We start from the raw sequence: 21,575 nt of genomic DNA, 5'->3' as shown, positions 1-21,575 counted from the left end.
ACCCCATATCAAGATCACCAAAGAGAGGCATTAACTAATTTGTAGGAAGTTAGGGACAGTTTTTTGGGAAAGATATATAGATATTAGATACTTACCTAGATTTTTTTTTTCTTTTAAGATTTTATTTGACAGACAGAGATCACAAGTAGGCAGAGCAGCAGGTGGGAGTAGGGGTGGGGGGGGGGACAGGCTCCCTGCTGAGCAGAGAGCCTGATGTGGGGCTTGATCCCTGGACCCTGAGATCATGACCTGAGCCAAAGGCAGCAGCCTAACCCACTGAGCCACCCAGGTGCCCCCTAGATATTTCATAGTGAAATTATTTCAGACAAATTAAGATGATGGCGAAGAACCCTCTACTCACCTGCAATGGCCTATCTCACCTTCCACATGCCCTGCCACTCCCTCACAAGTACTTCTGTTACCCACAGTTTTTCACAAAATTAGGCCAGTGTCCAGAGCACTGGCTCCTCGTCTCACTAAGGCCTAGGCCAAAGGTATAAAATTTGTTGCAAATGCTTGAGCCTTAATGCTTTAAGGTATAGACCTTTTAGTCAATGTTGTAGCCCTTACTATGGGAGCCAAAGGGAAGATCAGTGATTACTGAACAGAGCTGGAAAATCCCAAAGTAACAAGAATTGTTATGACTGTCACAAAGACAGTGATTTAAAAGATAAATATAAAAAGATAAATATAAAAATAGTGGTGCTAAACTTGTTCTTTAAGATGTTGCCAATAACAATTTTGAAGAGGCTGGGGATGGCACTACTACCACTACTGTCCTGACACACTCCATTGCCAAGGAAGGCTTTAAGAATATTAACAAAGGTGCTAATCCTGTGGAAATCAGGAGACGTGTGATGTTAGCTGTTGATCCTGGAACTGCTGAACTTAAGAAGCAGCCTTCACTGACAATCCCTGAAGAAATTGCTCAGGGTGCTATGATTTTATAAATGGAGACAAATTGGCAATACCATTTCTGATGCAATGAAAAAGTTTGGAAGAAAGGGTGTCATCTCAGTCAAGGATAGGAAAAACACTAAATGATGAATTAGAAATTACTGAAGGCATGAAATTTGATCAAGGTTCTATTTCTCCATACTTTACTAATACATCAAAAGGTCAGCAATGTGAATTTCAAGATGCCTATGTTCTATTGAGTGAAAAGAAAATCTCTAGTGTTCAGTCCATCATACCTGCTCTTAAAATTGCCAGTGTTTTCTGTAAGTCCTTGGTCATAATTGCTGAAGATGTTAATGGAGAAGCTCCGAATATACTCGTTTTGAGTAGGCTAAAAGTTGGTCTTCAGGTTGTTGAAGTCAAAGCTCCAGGTTTTGGTGACAATAGAAAGAACCAGCTTAAAGACATAACTATTGCTACTGGCAGTGCAGTGTTTGCTGCACGTGACCTCACAACTTAGAAAAAGTTGGAGAGGTCATTGTGACCAATGATGACGCCATGCTCTTAAAATGAAAAGGTGAGAAGGCTCAAACTAAAAAATGTATTAAAGGAAATCATTGAGCAATTAGATATCATAACTAGAAAATATGAAAAGGAAAAGCTGAATGAATATCTGGAAAAACTCGGAGTAGCTTTGTTGAAGTTTGGTGGAACAAGTGATGATCAAGTGAATGAAAGACAGTTACAGATACCCTCAATGTTATACAAGCTGCTGTTGAAAAAGCATTGCTCTGGGAGGGGGTTATGCCCTGCTTCACTGTATTCTCACCTTGGGTTCAATAAATTCAGCTAATGAAGATTAAAAATCAGTGTAGAAATTAAGAGAACACTCAAAATTCTTGCAATGACCATTGCTAATAATGCAGGTGTTGAAGGATCACTGATAGTTGAGAAAATTATGGAGAGCCCCTCAGAAGTTGGTCAGGACACTATGCTTGGAGATTTTGTGAATATGGTGGGAAAAGGAACCCTTGATCCAAATAAGGCTGCAAGAATTGCTTTCTTTGATGCTGCTGGAATGGCCTCTCTGTTAACTACAGCAGAAGCTATAGTCACTGAAATTCCTGAAAAAGAGAAAGACCCAGGAATGGGCAGAATGGGTGGAATGGGAGGTTGTATGGGAAGCGGAATGTTCTGCTTCCCAGAATAGTGCTTTATCTTTATTATTATTTTTTAAGGGTTCAACAATGCATGATTTTTATTCTCTTGCTTCTGAAAGCTTGTATCAAAAAATATATATATATTAAACCAAGGAAAATAACCAAAGATTTATGGGCCTCTTGTGTTTTGAAAACGGGAAGAAAAAAAAAATGGTAGCCACTGATTTGCTCAGACACAGCACGCTTAGTGGCCTTGTATTTTTAAGTTTTTAAGAATGGTTTTTAAGTGAAAGGGAAAACATCCACTGCCCCTTTCCAGAATTTAAATAAGGGGCAGCAGACATTCTTTACACCTAAATAAAACTATGGCGTTCACATGTGACCAAGGTGAATGTAGAATGGAGAGGTTCTAAACATGGCTAGGACTCTTAGCAAAACTAACACACTAAAATCATATGATTACATTTTGAAAGAAAATGCACAAAACCAAATAGGAATTTTGAGATTTTTTTTTTCATTTGAAGGTAAATCTTAATGCTATTAAATTCACAAGTAGGGGCACCTGGGTGGCTCAGTGGGTTAAAGCCTCTGCCTTCGGCTCAGGTCATGATCCCAGCGTCCTGGGATCGAGCCCCGCATCAGGCTCTCTGCTCAACAGGGAGCCTGCTTCCTCCTGTCTCTCTGCCTGCCTCTCTGCCTACTTGTGATCTCTGTCTGTCAAATAAATAAATAAAATCTTTAAAAAAAATTCACAAGTATGCTAATTTAAATACCCAATTCTATTTATCTAAAACACATATTGCAAACATACAAATTATCTATTCTCTCCACATGTCAGAGCCCATTCATTTCATGGTTTGGAAATGCGGAGAATAGATTCCCCTTAAATTGCAAGTCAGCAGGTGTTTCTTTACAGTTAACTTTAGCAAAATTCATACAAAATAGTAATTAACAATGATCTTCTTTACTTGTTAACTCACAAGGAAACACTTTCAAAATTGCATTTTGTTAAAGTTTCTGTACTAAAATGTAGAAAAACTGAACTACACAAATATTGAAAAGTTAAAATTCCTTAATTTTTTATTCCTGGTACCACTACCACAATTTACAGGGCAATATACCTAATGTAATGAAAAGAAAAAGAAAAAGACAAAGCTATAACAGATAAAAGACCTCAGGAATGTACATCTAATTGACACTACATTACATTAATCAATAGCTGCACTTTTTGCAAACTGTGGCTATGACAGTTCTGAACAAGAAGGGTTTCCTGTTTAAGCTGCAGTAACTTTTCTGACTATGGATCATCGTTCCTTCTGTGGCATATTTTTACACTTCCTCTAATGCGTTTGGGACGACTGTCTCAAAAGTAACCTGCAGCTTTCCTGACAACTCCTCACTCTCTCTCCTGCTAAGAACTATAGCCCTTTTCTTCTGAAAACTTTTTAGAACCTTCTGCTACCATATCCACCACTTCCACCACCAGAGCCATAACCACCACCATAGGGACTGCCTGAGCTTCTTCCACCAAAACTGCCCCCCTTCATGGGTCCATAATTTGATTGCTGTTGTCCATTATAATTTCCAAAATCATTATAGTTCCCACCACCACCATAGTTACCACCTCCAAAATTTCCTCCTTCATTGTAACCATCATATCCTCCACCACCACCTCCATATACACCTCCTTGGTTTCCATATCCTGGTCCACCACCTCCATAGCCTCCTCTACTACTGTAACCAGGACCACCACCGTAGTTGCCACCATCACCTCCAAATCCATTATATCCACCATCACCTCCTCCATAACTACCTCTGCTGCCACCACCACCACCATAGCCTCCTCTTCCACCAAAGTTTCCACCACAGCCAAAGTTACCACCACCTCCAAAGTTTCCTCCACGACCCATGAAGTTGCCAGATCCACATCCATGGCCTCTTTGTGATCCAGCAGACTGCATTTCTTGTTTAGAAAAGGCCTTTTTCACGTCACAATTATGCCCATTAAGAGTGTGGTATTTCTGAACAACAATTTTATCAACTGTATCATGATCATCAAACGTTACAAAAGCAAATCCTCTCTTTTTTCCACTCTGCCTATCTTCCATAACTTCTATGGTTTCAATCTTGCCATACTTTTCAAAGTAGTCTCTCAAATTATACTCTTCTGTACCTTCTTTAATACCACCAACAAAAATTTTCTTCACTGTTAGATGGGCACCAGGCTTTACAGAATCCTCTCTAGAAACAGCTCTCTTTGGTTCCACTACACACCCATCAACCTTGTGTTTGGGCACACATTTCTGCATCCACCTTTCAACACAAGAGTAAGTCACAATACCAAAACCCCTGGAACATTTTATTTGGGGGTCTCTCATCACCACACAATCTGTAAGTGTACCCCATTTTTCAAAACGTTCTCTTAAACTATCATCTGTAGTTTCAAAGGTCAAACCACCAATAAACAGTTTTCTCAACTGCTCTGGTTCCTTTGGATCATGGCCCTCCTCCCCCGGTGGCAGCAGCGATGGCTGAAGTCGGGCTGGGGGCGACCTGGTGGCGGTTTTACCTCCATTTTGAGACCGGACTCACCTCTTCCAACTTGACTTCAATATCTCTTTATTATTTTTTTTAATAAAGATTGTATTTATTTATTTGAGAGAGAGGCATAATTGTGAAAGAGAGCATGAGTGGGGAGGAGAGGGAGAAGCAGGCTTCCCACCGAGCAGGGAGCCTGTCTTGGGTTTGATCCCAGGACCCTGAGATCATGACCTAAGCCAAAGGCATATACTTAACAGACTGAGCCACTCAGGTGCCCCTGTGCTTTGCTATTATTAAAGAACTGTGAGAGGAAGCTCAGGACAGTCCTCCTCAACGATAACTTCTGAGAAGCCAGTTGAAGGAAATGACTGAAGAAAAGCCTGGCTGATATTTATGAAAAATCACCCTAACCATCAGTTACTCATTTCAGTTGACAACATATAATGGTTTACCACTGTCATTGTTCATACTTATAGGAAAAAACTGTACTCTAAGATGGCTGACCAAACCAGCAAGGGAATTCCAGTCCCTGTCTCAAAGCCCTTCCAGGTTCTTCTTTCTTACCCCGTTTCCCAGGTGCACCAAAAGTGCCAAGTATGAGGAAGTAAAAGGATATAAATCCCTTTCCTTTTTTCTTTTTTTTTTTAAATATTTTATTTATTTATTTTGACAGGCAGAGATCACAAGTAGGCAGAGAGACAGGCAGAGAGACAGGCAGATAGGGAGGGGAAGCAGGCTCCCTGCTGAGCAGAGAACCTAACCTGGGGCTCGATCCCAGGACCCTGAGATCATGACCTGAGCCGAAAGCAGAGGCTTTAACCAACTGAGCCACCCAGGACCCCCTAACCACCCCCCCACCCGCTTGTGCTCAGGGCTAAGACCTTTGGAGGTTGCAAGTCAGCAGGAGATCAACCTCCTCTGAGCCCACCAGTGTTAAATAAAATTCTGATCCTCCAAAGTCTCTGAGTGCCACTTGGTTCTTCTGCCAGGATCCAGTCCAGGTTTGGCAACAATCCCTAAGAAAAATTTATTTCATATTTTTGAATAAAAATAAATTTTCACATTCCTTATAACTGAGTGCAAGAGCCATGTACCAATGTACTGCTTTCAACTCAAATCACTGAGGCACTTTTACTACAATTCTGTTAAATTCAGGATTTTAGCGCTTGCCATTACCAGATGAAAAGTAAAGAAGAAACCTTTCTGTGGGGAGTATGAATAATTGTATACAAAGTAGAGAAATATCCAATTATGTGACAACCTTTGTGTAATAAAAAGTTGCTTAAAGTTAAAAAAGAAAGTGATGAAGAAAAACTTTCCTGATAAAGATTTTAAGAAGGAAATTGGGGAATTCCTAGGTGAAATATACAAATGTGTTTTAAATTCTTTCTCTGCCACTTAATGACTTTGAAACCTTGGGATAATTTCTTAACTTTAATTTTCAGTTTTCTCATCTATTAAATAGTTATAATAAAATTCTCTACAAAAGATGTTTGTGAGAAATAACCAGTATGAGTTCAGTAGGAAATCTGGTCTGAAATGTGATGATCATTTTTCTCAATGCATCAGATATCCTGTGAGTCTAACCTTCAACACTGAGAAAGGAGAAACCTATTCTACTAAAACTTATTTGAAAATTCTGTTGGCTACTTACTGATATACTCAATAGACCATAGTTCTGACTTAGCACGATAATTCCTTTGCTCTTGGGCCTGTCCTTCTAAATCTGTTAGATTTAAGTAATAGCCTATGTGAATGTTTTGCATGTCACATACAAATAGTCACATCACACACCTTGATTAACGTTAGCATCCCTGTATTAAGAGATGCCACAACACACCTACTTTGCTTTAGGAACTGATGTTGTGACAGCTGAGATACATAAATTCTACAGCAGAGTGAGGAGCTTATGGTACTCATTTGCATGTCAAAACCCAAATTTTGCTCCTTCCTCATTTTTTTTATTCATTTATTTATTTATTCTTAATTTATTTATTTTTTCAGGGTAACAGTATTCATTGCTTTTGCACAACACCCAGTGCTCCATGCAAAACGTGCCCTCCCTATTACCCATAACCTGTTCACCCAAACTCCCACCCCTGACCCTTCAAAACCCTCAGGTTGTTTTTCAGAGTCCATAGTTTCTTACGGTTCGCCTCCCCTTCCAATTTTTTCTTTTTTTATAAACATATAATGTATTTTTATCCCCAGGGGTACAGGTTTGTGAATCGCCAGGTTCACACACTTCACAGCACTCACGATAGCACATACCCTCCCCAATGTCCATAGCTCCCTCCCCCTCTCCCAATCCCACCTCCCCCCAGCAACCCCCAGTTTGTTTTGTGAGACTAAGAGTCATTTATGGTTTGTCTCCCTCCCAATCCCATCTTGTTTCATTTATTCTTCTCCTATCCCCCTAACCCCCCATGTTGCTTCTCCACGTCCTCATATCAGGGAGTCATATGATAGTTGTCTTTCTCCGATTGACTTATGTCACTAAGCATGATACCCTCTAATTCCATCCACGTTGTTGCAAATAGCAAGATTTCATTTCTTTTGATGGCTACATAGTATTCCATTGTGTATATGTACCACTTCTTCTTTATCCATTCATCTGTTGATGGACATCTAGGTTCTTTCCATAGTTTGTCTATTGTAGACATTGCTGCTATAAACATTCGGGTACATGTGCTCCGTCGGATCACTATGTTTGTATCTTTCGGGAAAATACCCAGTAGTGCAATTGCTGGGTCATAGGGTAGTTCTATTTTCAACATTTTGAGGAACCTCCATGCTGTTTTCCAGAGTGGTTGCACCAGCTTGCATTCCCACCAACAGTGCAGGAGGGTTCCCCTTTCTCCGCATCCTCCCCAGCATCTGTCATCTCCTGACTTGTTAATTTTAGCCATTCTGACTGGTGTGAGGTGATATCTCATTGTGGTTTTGATTTGTATTTCCCTGATGCCGAGTGATGTGGAGCATTTTTTCATGTGTCTGTTGGCCATCTGGATGTCTTCTTTGCAGAAATGTCTGTTCATGTCCTCTGCCCATTTCTTGATTGGATTGTTTGTTCTTTGGGTGTTGAGTTTGCTAAGTTCCTTATAGATTTTTGGATACTAGCCCTTTATCTGATATGTCGTTTGCAAATATCTTCTCCCATTCTGTCAGTTGTCTTTTGGTTTTGTTAACTGTTTCCTTTGCTGTGCAAAAGCTTTTGATCTTGATGAAATCCCAATAGTTCATTTTTGCCCTTGCTTCCCTTGCCTTTGCCGATGTTCCTAGGAAGATGTTGCTGTGGCTGAGGTCGAAGAGGTTGCTGCCTGCATTCTTCTCAAGGATTTTGATGAATTCCTTTCTCACATTGAGGTCCTTCATCCATTTGGAGTCTATTTTCGTGTGTGGTGTAAGGAAGTGGTCCAATTTCATTTTTCTGCATATGGCTGTCCAATTTTCCCAGCACCATTTATTGAAGAGGCTGTCTTTTTTCCGTTGGACATTTTTTCCTGCTTTGTCGAAGATTAGTTGACCATAGAGTTGAGGGTCTATTTCTGGGCTCTCTATTCTGTTCCACTGATCTATGTGTCTGTTTTTGTGCCAGTACCATGCTGTCTTGATGATGACAGCTTTGTAATAGAGCATGAAGTCTGGAATTGTGATGCCACCCACTTTGGCTTTCTTTTTCAATATTCCTTTGGCTATTCGAGGTCTTTTCTGGTTCCATATAAATTTGAGGATTATTTGTTCCATTTCTTTGAAAAAAATGGATGGTTTTTTGATAGGGATTGCATTAAATGTGTAGATTGCTTTAGGTAGCATAGACATTTTCACAATATTTATTCTTCCAATCCAGGAGTATGGCACATTTTTCCATTTCTTTGTGTCTTCCTCAATTTCTTTCATGAGTACTTTATAATTTTCTGTGTATAGATTCTTAGCCTCTTTGGTTAGGTTTATTCCTAGGTATCTTATAGTTTTGGGTACAATTGTAAATGGGATTGACTCCTTAATTTCTCTTTCTTCTGTCTTGTTGTTGGTGTACAGAAATGCAACTGATTCTGTGCATTGATTTTGTATCCTGACACTTTACTGAATTCCTGTATAAGTTCTAGCAGTTTTGGGGTGGAGTCTTTTGGGTTTTCCACATATAGTATCATATCATCTGTGAAGAGTGATAGTTTGACTTCTTCTTTGCCAATTTGGATGCCTTTAATTTCTTTTTGTTGTCTGATTGCTGAGGCTAGGACTTCTAGTACTATGTTGAATAGCAGTGGTGATAATGGACATCCCTGCCGTGTTCCTGATCTTAGCGGAAAAGCTTTCAATTTTTCTCCATTGAGAATGATATTTGCGGTGGATTTTTCATAGATGGCTTTGATAATATTGAGGTATGTGCCCTCTATCCCTACACTTTGAAGAGTTTTGATCAGGAAGGGATGCTGTACTTTGTCAAATGCTTTTTCAGCATCTATTGAGAGTATCCTATGGTTCTTGTTCTTTCTTTTATTAATGTGTTGTATCACATTGATTGATTTGTGGATGGTGAACCAACCCTGCAGCCCTCGAATAAATCCCACTTGATTGTGGTGAATAATCCTTTTAATGTACTGTTGAATCCTATTGGCTAGTATTTTGGCTAGAATTTTTGCATCTGTGTTCATCAAGGATATTGGTCTGTAGTTCTCTTTTTTGGTGGGATTCTTGTCTGGTTTGGGGATCAAGGTGATGCTGGCCTCATAAAATGAGTTTGGAAGTTTTCCTTCCATTTCTATTTTTTGGAAGAGTTTCAGGAGAATAGGAATTAGTTCTTCTTTAAATGTTTGGTAGAATTCCCCTGGGAAGCCGTCTGGCCCTGGGCTTTTGTTTGTTTGGAGATTTTTGATGACTGTTTCAATCTCCTTACTGGTTATGGGCCTGTTCAGGTTTTCTATTTCTTCCTGGTTCAGTTGTGGTAGTTTATATGTCTCTAGGAATGCATCCATTTCTTCCAGATTGTCAAATTTGTTGGCGTAGAGTTGCTCATAGTATGTTCTTATAACTGTCTGTAATTCTTTGGTGTTAGTTGTGATCTCTCCTCTTTCATTCATGATTTTATTTATTTGGGTCCTTTCTCTTTTCTTTTTGATAAGTCTAGCCAGGGGTTTATCAATCTTATTGATTCTTTCAAAGAACCAGCTCCTAGTTTCATTGATTTTTTTCTATTGTTTTTTTTTTTTTTTTTTTGGTTTCTATTTCATTGATTTCTGCTCTAATCTTTATGATTTCTCTTCTCCTGCTGGGTTTAGGGTTTCTTTCTTGTTCTATCTCCAGCTCCTTTACGTGTAGGGTTAGGTTGTGCACTTGAGATCTTTCTTGTTTCTTGTAAAGGCTTGTACCGCTATATATTTTCCTCTCAGGACTGCCTTTGCTGTGTCCCACAGATTTTGAATTGTTGTGTTTTCATTATCATTTGTTTCCATGAATTTTTTCAATTCTTCTTTAATTTCCTGGTTAACCCATTCATTCTTTAGAAGGATGCTGTTTAGTCTCCATGTATTTGGGTTCTTTCCAGCTTTCCTCTTGTAAGTGATTTCTAGCTTCAGAGCATTGTGGTCTGAAAATATGCAGGGAATGATCCTAATCTTTTGATACTGGTTGAGACCTGATTTGTGACCCAGGATGTGATCTATTCTGTATAAGGTTCCATGTGCACTAGAGAAGAATGTGTATTCTGTTGCTTTGGGATGAATTGTTCTGAATATATCTGTGATGTCCATCTGGTCCAGTGTGTCATTTAAGGCCTTTATTTCCTTGTTGATCTTTTGCTTGGATGATCTGTCCATTTCAGTGAGGGGAGTATTAAAGTCCCTACTATTATTGTATTATTATTGATGTGTTTCTTTGATTTTGTTATTAATTGGTTGATATAGTTGGCTGCTCCCACGTTAGGGGCGTAGATATTTAAAATTGTTAGATCTTCATGTTGGACAGAGCCTTTGAGTAGGATATAGTGTCCTTCCTCATCTCTTATTGTAGTCTTTGGCTTAAAATCTAATTGATCTGATATAAGGATTGCCACCCCAGCTTTCTTCTGATGCCCATTAGCATGGTAAATTGTTTTCCACCCCCTCACTTTAAATCTGGAGGTGTCTTTGCATCTAAAATGAGTTTCTTGTAGGCAACATATAGATGGGTTTTGTTTTTTTATCCATTCTGATACCCTGTGTCTTTTGATTGGGGCTTTTAGCCCATTAACATTCAGGGTAACTATTGAGAGATATGAATTTAGTGCCATTATTAGCCTGTAAGGTGACTGTTACTGTATATTGTCTCTGTACCTTTCTGATCTACTACTTTTAGGCTCTCTCTTTGCTTAGAGGACCCCTTTCAATATTTCCTGTAGAGCTGGTTTGGTGTTTGCAAATTATTTCAGTTTGTGTTTGTCCTGGAAGCTTTTGATCTCTCCTTCTATTTTCATCGATAGCCTAGCTGGATAGAGTATTCTTGGCTGCATGTTTTTCTCATTTAGTGCTCTTGAATATATCATGCCAGCTCTTTCTGGCCTGCCAGGTCTCTGTGGATAAGTCTGCTGCCAATCTAATATTTTTTCCCATTGTATGTTACAGACTTCTTTTCTCGGACTGCTTTCAGGATTTTCTCTTTGTCACTAAGACTTGTAAATTTTACTATTAGGTGACGGGGTGTGGACCTATTCTTGTTGACTTTGAGGGGGGTTCTCTGCATCTCCTGGATTTTGATGCTTGTTCCTTTTGCCATATTAGGGAAAGTCTCTCCAATAATTCTCTCCAATAGACCTTCTGCTCCCCTCTCTGTTTCTTCTTCTTCTGGAATCCCAATTATTCTAATGTTGTTTCATCTTATGGTGTCACTTATCTCTTGAATTCTCCCCTCGTGGTCCAGTAGCTGTTTGTCCCTCTTTTGCTCGACTTCTTTATTCTCTGTCATTTGGTCTTCTATATCAATAATTCTTCCTTCTGCCTCATTGATCCTAGCAGTGAGAGCCTCCATTTTTGATTGCACCTCATTAATAGCTTTTTTGATTTCAACTTGGTTAGATTTTAGTTCTTTAATTTCTCCATTAAGGGCTTTAATATCTCCAGAGAGGGTTTCTCTAATATCTTCCATGCCTTTTTCGAGCCCGGCTAGAATGTTCAGAATCGTCATTCTGAACTCTTGATCTGACATATTACCAATGTCTGTGTTGATTAGGTCCCTAGCCTTCGGTACTGGCTCTTGTTCTTTTGTTTGTGGTGATTTTTTCCACCTTGTCATTTTGTCCAGATAAGAGGATATGAAGGATCAAATAAAATACTAAAAGGGTGGCAAAGACCCCAGAAAAATATGCTGTAACCAAATCAGAAGAGACGCCAAATTGTGGGGGGGAGAAAGGGGATAAAAAGAGGTTCAGAAAAAAAAAAAGAAAAAAAATTTAAAAATAAAACAAATAAAGAATAAATATAAAAAAGAAAGAAAATATATATATATTTAGATAAACTAGTCAAAAACGTTAAAAAAGAAAATGGTAAAAGTTTTTAAAAATTTAGCAGAAGAAGAAAAAAGAAAAAAAGATTAAAAATTGAAAAAAGAAAAAAAATTGAATTAGCCACAAGACTAAAGAATCATGGGGAGAAAGCCATGAGTTCCATTCTTTGCTTTCTCCTCCTCTGGAATTGCGCTGCTGTCTTAGGAATTGAACCTGCTTTCCTTGATAGATGAACTTCGTCCTGGCTGGATATTTTGTTGATCTTCTGGGGGAGGGGCCTGTTGTAGTGACTCTCAAGTGTCTTTGCCCGAGGCGGGATTGCACCGCCCTTACGGGGGGCCGGACTAAGTAATCTTCTCGGGTTCGCTTTTGGGAGCTTCTGTTCCCTGAACGCTTTCCATAGAGTTCCTGGAGGACGGGAATGAAAATGGCGGCCTCCTAGTCTCCGGCCCAGAGGAGCCGAGAGCCTGGGGCCCCACTACTCAGTGCGCCCCCAGAGGACAGCACCCAATCACTCCCATATCCCCAGCCTCTAGCCGCGCTCCGAGCTCACCCAGCCCGTGACCAGTTCAAGGTAACCCCGAGCTGAGAGTTCAGTCCTCGGCTCTGTCTCTGTAGCCGGCTTCTCCGTTCTAATACCTGCGAGCTCTCCGACACTCTGACACCCCCGATCCTTCTGTGACCCTGCGGGACCTGGGGCCACGCTGACCCCGCATGGGCTTCACCCCAGTTTAGCCTCTGGAGCAATGTCCCTCAGTGGAACAGACTTTTAAAAGTCCTGATTTTGTGCTCCGTTCCTCCGCCGCTTGCCGGGAGCCGGCCCCTCCCCCCGCGGTCTTTCTTCCTGTCCTTTTAGATTCACTTCTCCGCCAGTCCTACCTTTCAGAAAGTGGTTGATTTTCTGTTTCTAGAATTGCTGTTCTTCTTCTCTTCGATCTCCCATTGGATTTGTAGGTGTTTGCAATGTTTAGATAAGCTATCGAGCTGATCTCCTGCTACCTGAGGTAGTGTCGGCCTGCTACTTCTCCACCATCTTGCCTCCTCTCCTTCCTCATTTTTATTGACAATGATTGGTCTAGCTAATGGGAACAACCTGAAAGACTTGTGCATCTCAATGAGTTCTCTAAATGCTTTGTTATAGTAGAATTACAGATTAAAATAAAATTTTAATCTTATATCTGCCTAAATGGTATAATAATAATGATGATTAAGGATCCTAGTTTGCTATTTGTCCTACAAAAGGAGTTTGACATCCATAGGAGGGGGTAAAAAAAAAAAAAAAGAGAGAAACAACTTCTTTCATTTCTTTATTGGCAGTTTTTATTGAAATCTTGGAGTGCTGGGAAACCTGAAAATCTGCCAACTTTCTTTATAGTCACTACAGTTTAAATTTTACATTCTACCTGTGCAAGTTTCTCTTGATAAAATCACATCTTTATAAAACTTCACCTATGAACAGTGCTTTGTTTATCAGACATGTTAATGTTAAAATTATAGACTGTGATATAGGTAAAGAATGAGTGAATCCAAGAGTAATAGGTGGACAACCCCATAATCTGATACCTGTCCCCAGTATGTCATTATTTAATACTTCACTGACAATAGATATGGCACTTTCTCCCCTATTTTTCAGCTTCTGCCCTGTATACTGCAGTAAAATGATCTTCCTTGCTCATGTTAAAGATCATTGTATAAGGTAATGAATTGATGTATGCTTTAAATTTTGTCACATAAGACATGCTAAATTTAGTTAGGATCTTAAATCAAAATAGATACTCACTGTAATTGTGTAATAAGATAGCAAATTTAATGCAAAATTAACTGTACACATAGTATTTTTAAATGTAAAGATGAACTTACAAATGATTTTAAAAACTCAGTTAGGAATCCTTAAGGTTAACAAAAATAAAATATAAAGATCAAGTTAGAAAGTACCTTTTCTTTTTTTTTTTCATTTTATTTATTTATTTTTATTTATTTCTTTTCAGTGTAACAGAATACATTGTTTATGCACCACACCCTGTGCTCCATGCAATACAGGCCCTCCATAATACCCACCACCTGGCTCCCCTGACTTCCCACTCCCCACCCCTTCAAAACCCTCAGATTGTTTTTCATAGTCCATAGTCTCTCGTGGTTCATGTTCCCTTCCAACTTACCTCAACTCACTTCTCCTCTCCATCTCCCCATGTTTTCCATGCTATTCGATATGCTCCACAAATAAGTGAAACCATATGATAATTGACTCTCTATGCTTGACTTATTTCACTCAGCATAATCTCTTCCAGTCCCGTCCATGTTGATACGAAAGTTGGGTATTCATCCTTTCTGATGGAGGCATAATACTCTATCGTGTATATGGACCACATCTTCCTTATCCATTCATCCATTGAAGGGCATCTTGGTTCTTTCCAGTTTGGTGACCATGGCCATTGCTGCTATAAACATTGGGGTACAGATGGCCCTCTTTTCACTACATCTGTATCTTTGGTGTAAATACCCAGTAGTGCAATTGCAGGGTCATCGGGAAGCTCTATTTTTAATTTCTTGAGGAATCTCCACACTGTTCTCCAAAGTGGCTGCACCAACGTGCATTCCCACCAACAGTGTAAGAGGGTTCCCCTTTCTCCACATCCTCTCCAACACATGCTGTTTCCTGTCTTGCTAATTTTGGCCATTTTAACTGGTGTGAGGTGGTATCTCAATGTGGTTTTAATTTGAGTCTCCCTGATGGCTAGTGATGATCAACATTTTTTCATGTGTCTGATAGCAATTTGTATGTATTCATTGGAAAAGTGTCTGTTCATGTCTTCTGCCCATTTTTTGACATGATTATCTGTTTTGTGTGTGTTGAGTTTAAGAAGTTCTTTATAGATCCTGGATATCAACCTTTTATTTGTACTGCCATTTGCAAATATCTTCTCCCATTCTGTGGGTTGCCTCTTTGTTTTGTTGACTGTTTCCTTTGCTGTGCAGAAGCATTTGATCTTGATGAAGTCCCAAATGTTCATTTTCACTTTTGTTTCCTTTGCCTTAGGAGACATATCTTGAAAGAAGTTGCTGTGGTTGATATCGAAGAGGTTACTGCCTATGTTCTCCTCTAGGATTCTGATGGATTCCTGCCTCACGTTGAGGTCTTTAATCCATTTTGAGTTTATCTTTGTGTATGGTGTAAGAGAATGGTTGAGTTTCATTCTTCTACATATCACTGTCCAATTTTCCCAACACCTTTTATTGAAGAGACTGTCTTTTTTCCAGTGTGTATTTTTTCCTGCTTTGTCGAAGATTATTTGACCATAGAGTTGAGGGTCCATATCTGGGCTCTCTACTCTGTTCCACTGGTCTCTGTGTCGGTTTTTATGCCAGTACCGTGCTGTCTTGGTGATCACAGCTTTGTAGTAAAGCTTGAAATCAGGAAACGTGATGCCCCCAGTTTTGTTTTTGTTTTTCAACATTTCCTTAGCAATTCGGAGTGTCTTCTGATTCCATACAAATTTTAGGATTATTTGCCCAGCTTGTTGAAAAATACCAGTGGAATTTTGATCAGAATGGCATTAAAAGTATAGATTGCTTTAGGCATTATAGACATTTTAACAATGTTTATTCTTCTGATCCAAGAGAATGGAATGGTCTTCCATCATTTTGTGTCTTCTTCAATTTCTTTCATGAGTGTTCTGTAGTTCCTCAAGTACAGATCCTTTACCTCTTTGATTAGGTTTATTCCCAGGTATCTTAAGGCTCTTGGTGCTATAATACATGGAATCAATTCTCTAAATTCCCTTTCTGTATTTTCATTGTTAGTGTATAAGAAAACCACTGATTTCTGTACATTGACTTTGTATCCTGCCACCTTACCAAATGCTGTATGAGTTCTAGTAGTTTGGAGGCAGAGTCTTTTGGGTTTTCCATATAAAGAATCATGTCATCTGTGAAGAGAGAGAGTTGGACTTCTTCATTGCCAATTTGGATACCTTTTATTTCTCTTTGTTGTCTGGTTGCTGTTGCTAGGACTTCTAATACTATGTTGAACAAGAGTGGCGAGAGTGGGCATCCTTGTCGTGTTCCTGATCTCATTGGGAAGGCTATGAGCTTTTTCCCATTGAGGATGATACTTGCTGTGGGTTTTTTATAGATAAATTTTATGAAGTTCAGGAATGTTCCCCCATCCCTATACTCTGAAGCATTGTAATAAGAACAGCTGCTGGATTTTGTCAAATGCTTTATCTGCATCAATTGAGAGGACCATGTGGTTCTTCTCTCCTCTCTTATTAATTTATTCTATCACATTGATTGATTTGTGAATGTTGAACCATCCTTGTAACCCAGGGATGAATCCCACCTAGTTATGGTGGATATTCTTTTTTTTTTAAGACTTTATTTATTTATTTGACAGAGAGATCACAAGTAGGCAGAGAGGCAGGCACAGAGAGAGAGAGGAGGAGGCAGGCTCCCTGCTGAGCAGAGCGCCCAACATGGGGCTCTAACACAGGAACCTAGGATCATGACCCAACTGAAGCTAGAGGCTTTAACCAACTGAGCCACCCACACACCCCGGTGGATAATCTTTTTAATGTGCTGTTGGATCCTGTTTGCTAGGATCTTGTTGAGAATCTTAGCATCCATATTCATCAGTGATATTGGTCTGAAATTCTCCTTTTTGGTGGGGTCTCTGCCTGGTTTAGGGATCAGGGTAATGCTGGCTTCATAAAAAGAGTCTGGAAGTTTTCCTTCTGCTTCAACTTTTTGAAACAGCTTCAGGAGAATTGGTGTTATTTCTTCTTTGAAAGTTTGGTAGAATTCCCCAGGGAATCCGTCAGGTCCTGGGCTCTTGTTTTTTGGGAGGTTTTTGATCACTGCTTCAATCTCGTTACTAGAAATTGGTCTATTCAGGTTGTCAATTTCTTCCTGGTTAAATTTTGGGAGTTTATAGTTTTCCAGGAATGCATCCATTTCATCTAGGTTGCTTAGCTTATTGGCATATAACTGTTGGTAATAATTTCTGATTATTGTTTCTATTTCCTTGGTGTTAGTTGTGATCTCTCCCTTTCATTCATAATTTTATTAATTTGGGCTTTCTCTCTTTACTTTCAGATTAGTGTGACCAATGGTTTATCAATCTTATTGATTCTTTCTAAAAACCAGCTTCTAGTTTCATTTTTATGTTCTACTGTAACCCTGGTGTCTACCTCATTGATCTCTGCTCTAATCTTGATTATTTCCCTTCTTGCATGTGGAGCTGATTTGATTTGTTGTTGATTCTCCAGTTCTTTAAGGTGTAGAGACAGCTGGTGTATTCTGGATTTTTCAATTTTTTTGAGGGAGGCTTGGATTGTATTTCCCCCTTAAAACCGCCTTTGCTGTATCCCATAGGTTTTGGACCAAAGTGTCTTCATTCTCATTGGTTTCCATGAATTGTTTAAGTTCATCTTTGATCTCCTGGTTGATCCAAGCATTCTTAAGCAAGGTGGTCTTTAGCTTCCAGGTGTTTGAGTTCCTTCCGAATTTTTCCTTGTGATTGAGCTCCAGTTTCAAAGCATTGTGATCTGAGAATATGCAGGGAATAATCTCAGTCTTTTGGTATCGGTTGAGTCCTGACTTGTGACCCAGTATGTGGGCTATTCTGGAGAAGGTTCCATGTGCACTTGAGAAGAATGAGTATTCTGTTGTTTTAAGGTGGAATGTGTTCTGTATATATCTATGAGGTTCATCTGGTCCAATGTTTCATACAATGTTCTTATTTCTTTATTGATTTCCTGCTTCGATGATCTATTACTGAGAGAGGCATGTTAAGATCTCCTATGATTAATGTATTCATATCAATATGACTCTTTATCTTGATTAATAGTTTTCTTATGTAATTGGGTGCTCCCATATTGGGGGCGTAGATATTCACAATTGTTAAATCATCTTGGTGGATAGTCCCTTTAAGAATTATGTAGTGTCCTTCTGTATCTCTGACTACAGTCTTTAGTTTAAAATCTAATTTATCTGATATGAGAATCGCTACCCCGGCCTTCTTTTGAGGCCCATTGGCATGAAAGATGCTTCTCCATCCCTTCACTTTCAGTCTGGGTGTATCTTTAGGTTCAACATGGGTCTCTTGTAGACAACATATGGATGGGTCCTGTCCTTTTATCCAATCTGCAACCCTGTGTTGTTTTATGGGCACATTTAGGCCATTCACATTGAGAGGGATTATTGATAGATACGTTTTTTTTGACATCGTGTTACCTTTGAAGACTTTCTTTCTGTAGATTGTCTCTATATTTCTGTTCCATGATATTCTCAGGATTTTTTCTCTTTTATAGAAACCCCCCCTTAATATTTCCTGCAGTGTCGGCGTGGTGGTTGCATAGTCTTTTGAGCCTTGCTGGTCTTGGAAACTCTTTATCTCTCCATCCATTTTGAATGTCAGTCTTGCTGGATAAAGTATTCTTGGCTGCATGTTATTCTCATTTAGTGCCCTGAATATATCTTGCCAGCTCTTTCTGGCTTGCCAGATTTCTGTGTACATGTCTCACGTTATTCTGATGGGCTTTCCTCTGTACATAAGGAGCCTCTCTGTCTTAGTGGCTTTCAAGAGATGTATATACAATTATGATTTCTCAATTTTACTATTAGGTGCCTTGATGTTTTTTTAGAATCTATAATCTTGGGGAGAGACCTTTCTGCCTCTAGTACATGAATGCTGGTTCCATTCTCAAGATTGGGTAAATTTCCATGGAGAATTTGTTCCACTATATCTTCTAGACTTCTTTCTTTCTCCTCCCCTTCAGGGATTCCAATAATTTTGATGTTGGAACGTTTCATGGCATCATTTATTTCCCTGATTCTGTTTTCGTGGCTTCTGAGCTGTTTGTTCCAGGCTTCCTGCTGATTCTTTCTCTCTATCTGTTTGTCCTCCAGATCACTAATTCTATCTTCTGTCTCCATTACCCTTGCTTTTAGAGAATTTAGATTAGATTGGAACTCACTGAGAACATTGTGAACATTGTCCCTGGTGGCTTTCAGTTCTGCCCTAACATTGTGAACATCATCCCTGGTGCCTTTCAGTTCTGTCCTAATCAACTCCAATTTGTCATCCATGGCTTTCTCCAACATAGCCATTGCCTGGATAATTGTTAGCCTGAATTCCCTTTCTGACATATTGTCTATATCGATAGCCATTATCTCTGTTGCAGAATGCCCAGCCTCTGAATTTTTCTTCAGTTGGGCATTCCTTCTCCTAGTCATTTTAGTGAGAGATGGCTGAATGAATGTAGCTGGATGTATCGACTGTGGTGCCATCAAGGTGCACCCTGGAACGCTTCTGAGCAATCAAGAGTCCCCACCCAAATGAAAGAAAAAAGGATAGAAAAAAGAAAAAAGAGAGAGAGAGAGAGGGAGAAAGAGACAGGAGAAAAAAAGAAAGATAAAAGAGAAGGCTCAGCCTAAATGGGTCCCAAGGTAAGGTTTATGAGGTAAATAAACAAAAACAGACAAATAAAAAGACTGAGAAAAGTAGATGACAAAAGAAAAAAAATATATATATATATATATATGCAAGACAAAAAAAAAAGAACCTCATCAAAAAGAACCCCAAGTATAACATTTATATACTATCAGGACAAACACAAATACACAGAAACACTGGTGGAAGAAAAAGATGGGAGAGTGGTTATAAATTCTGAGTGTGGGAAAGGAAGGTTATTTTGATTCTTCCTGGATGTATCTTGATGTCTTTGTTAAAGGACTCAACTTTCGTAAGATAAAGGGGGTAAAAATTTGTTTACCTATAGGGGTAGCATTGATTGGGGAAAGGGGACTACCTTGAAGTTTAACTCTATATGAATATTAAAAAATAAAAATAAAAATAAGAATAAACTAAACTAAAATGAAATTTAAAAAAATTAAAAAGTAGAAAAGCAAAAGAAAAACACGGGTATATGTATCAAAAAGTTCAGGTTAAAAGGTTATCGTGGAATTTGATGAACTGGACATCTCACTGTGATAGTAAATAGGTTAAAAATTATCTATAGGGGCGCCTCAGTGGCTCAGTGGGTTAAGCCTCTGCCTTCAGCTCAGGTCATGATCTCAGGGTCCTGGGATCGAGCCCCGCATGGGGCTCTCTGCTTAGCAGGGAGCCTGCTTCCCCCTCTCTCTGCCTGCCTCTCTGCCTACTTGTGATCTGTCTCTCTCTCTCTCTCTGTCAAATAAATAAATAAAATCTAAAAAAAAATTATCTATAAAAAAATGAACCAGAATGTGGGAACAAATTAAAAATAAAAGTTGTATCTATGAAGTAGTGGTGTTTGTTTTCTTGTCTCCCCATTGGTTTTCTGGGGGTGGGGCCTGCCTCGTGGGTTTTCAGGCAGTGTTTCCTGAGTTATGTCCTCTTGTCCCCCTCAAGGGGGTGGGCTCTGAGGAAACCGGTTTTTCAGGCATTTGTTCTGTGGAGGTTTTTATGTTTGTTTGTTCCTTTGTTTTCTCTCACCTTGACAGCTTTTGATGGTTTTTAGAGGTTTAGAGGAAAGCAAACTGTACCCAGACCTCCCTCTCAGAGAGAAGCCTCAGTCTGTTCCCTTCTGGGTGCTCCAGAGCATATAAATTCCCCCTTGGCCACTGGCAGAGCACTATTCCAGTCATGGTCCCTGGGGATGCAGGAACTCCTGCTTGTACCCAAAACCATGACAGCAGTGGCTGTCTGGGCAGGTCCAGACTGCCAGAGAGGTTCCAAGCAGTGATCGCACACTGAGATTTTCCTGCTGGCCCAGGCTTGGAGTACTCAGCCTTTCCAGGACCAAGAGCGCTGGGCTGACGCCTGCGTGCCCCTCTCTCAGAGGAGGATGTGGCACACAACTCAGACTCTGGTAGTGCAGTGCAGCGCACGTGTGGGGACTGCAAAAAGGCTGTGCTTCTGCCAGCTGGAGAGGCTCCCAGCCCCTCACGGGACCCCATGCACATTCAGTGCGCTGGCTCCTCAGGGACCAAGACCTGGTTTCTTCGCCGCACTCTCTCTGGCTCAGTGCCAGGGGTGGCTGTCCTGGGTCCCGGGACTTAAGTCCCTATCCCTAATTGCCCCGATTCCCACAATCCCCCCCCATGATCCTTTGCTCTTTTTGAGTGCTTTCAACTAGACTCCAAGTTAATGCTGGTCCCCAGTCACAGGGCACTCTTGTATTGGGGTATTACTTTCCAATGGGTCACTTCTGGTGGCTCCCTCCCCCTTTTGTTTATCTTCTGATATCAGTCCAAAGTTCCCACTCCCCTTTACCTGCCCACTGGCATCTTCTGCCCCCATAGAGATCCAGAAGTGTATAATTCTAATCTTAGGCTGATTTCATGGGTGATCAGAGTTCCTTGGTAGGTAATCAGCTCACTTTTGTGTACAGGTTGAAACGGCGCCCCCTCCTAGTTTTCCGCCATCTTGTCTCCCCTCAGAAAGTACCTTTTCTAATTGGATTGGTTAAATTATATTAATAGTTGACTAAAAATTTAACAAGAAAGAGGTTGGGGAG

General features: G+C 39.9%; 2 pseudogenes; one reads left to right on the top strand and one right to left on the bottom strand.

The window, feature by feature from the left end:
* The window catches only part of LOC123948809, a 35,012-nt pseudogene extending 32,905 nt beyond the window's left edge, over positions 1-2,107 (top strand).
* A 1,322-nt stretch (positions 2,108-3,429) lies between these two features.
* On the bottom strand, positions 3,430-4,632 carry LOC123949315 (annotated as a pseudogene).
* Between the last annotated feature and the right edge of the window lie 16,943 nt (positions 4,633-21,575).

This window comes from Meles meles, chromosome 8 (genome assembly GCF_922984935.1).
Source record: "Meles meles chromosome 8, mMelMel3.1 paternal haplotype, whole genome shotgun sequence".
Taxonomy (NCBI): domain Eukaryota; kingdom Metazoa; phylum Chordata; class Mammalia; order Carnivora; family Mustelidae; genus Meles; species Meles meles.
The sequence above is the reverse complement of the archived record's forward strand: the minus strand, read 5'-3'. Positions and strand labels throughout refer to the sequence as shown.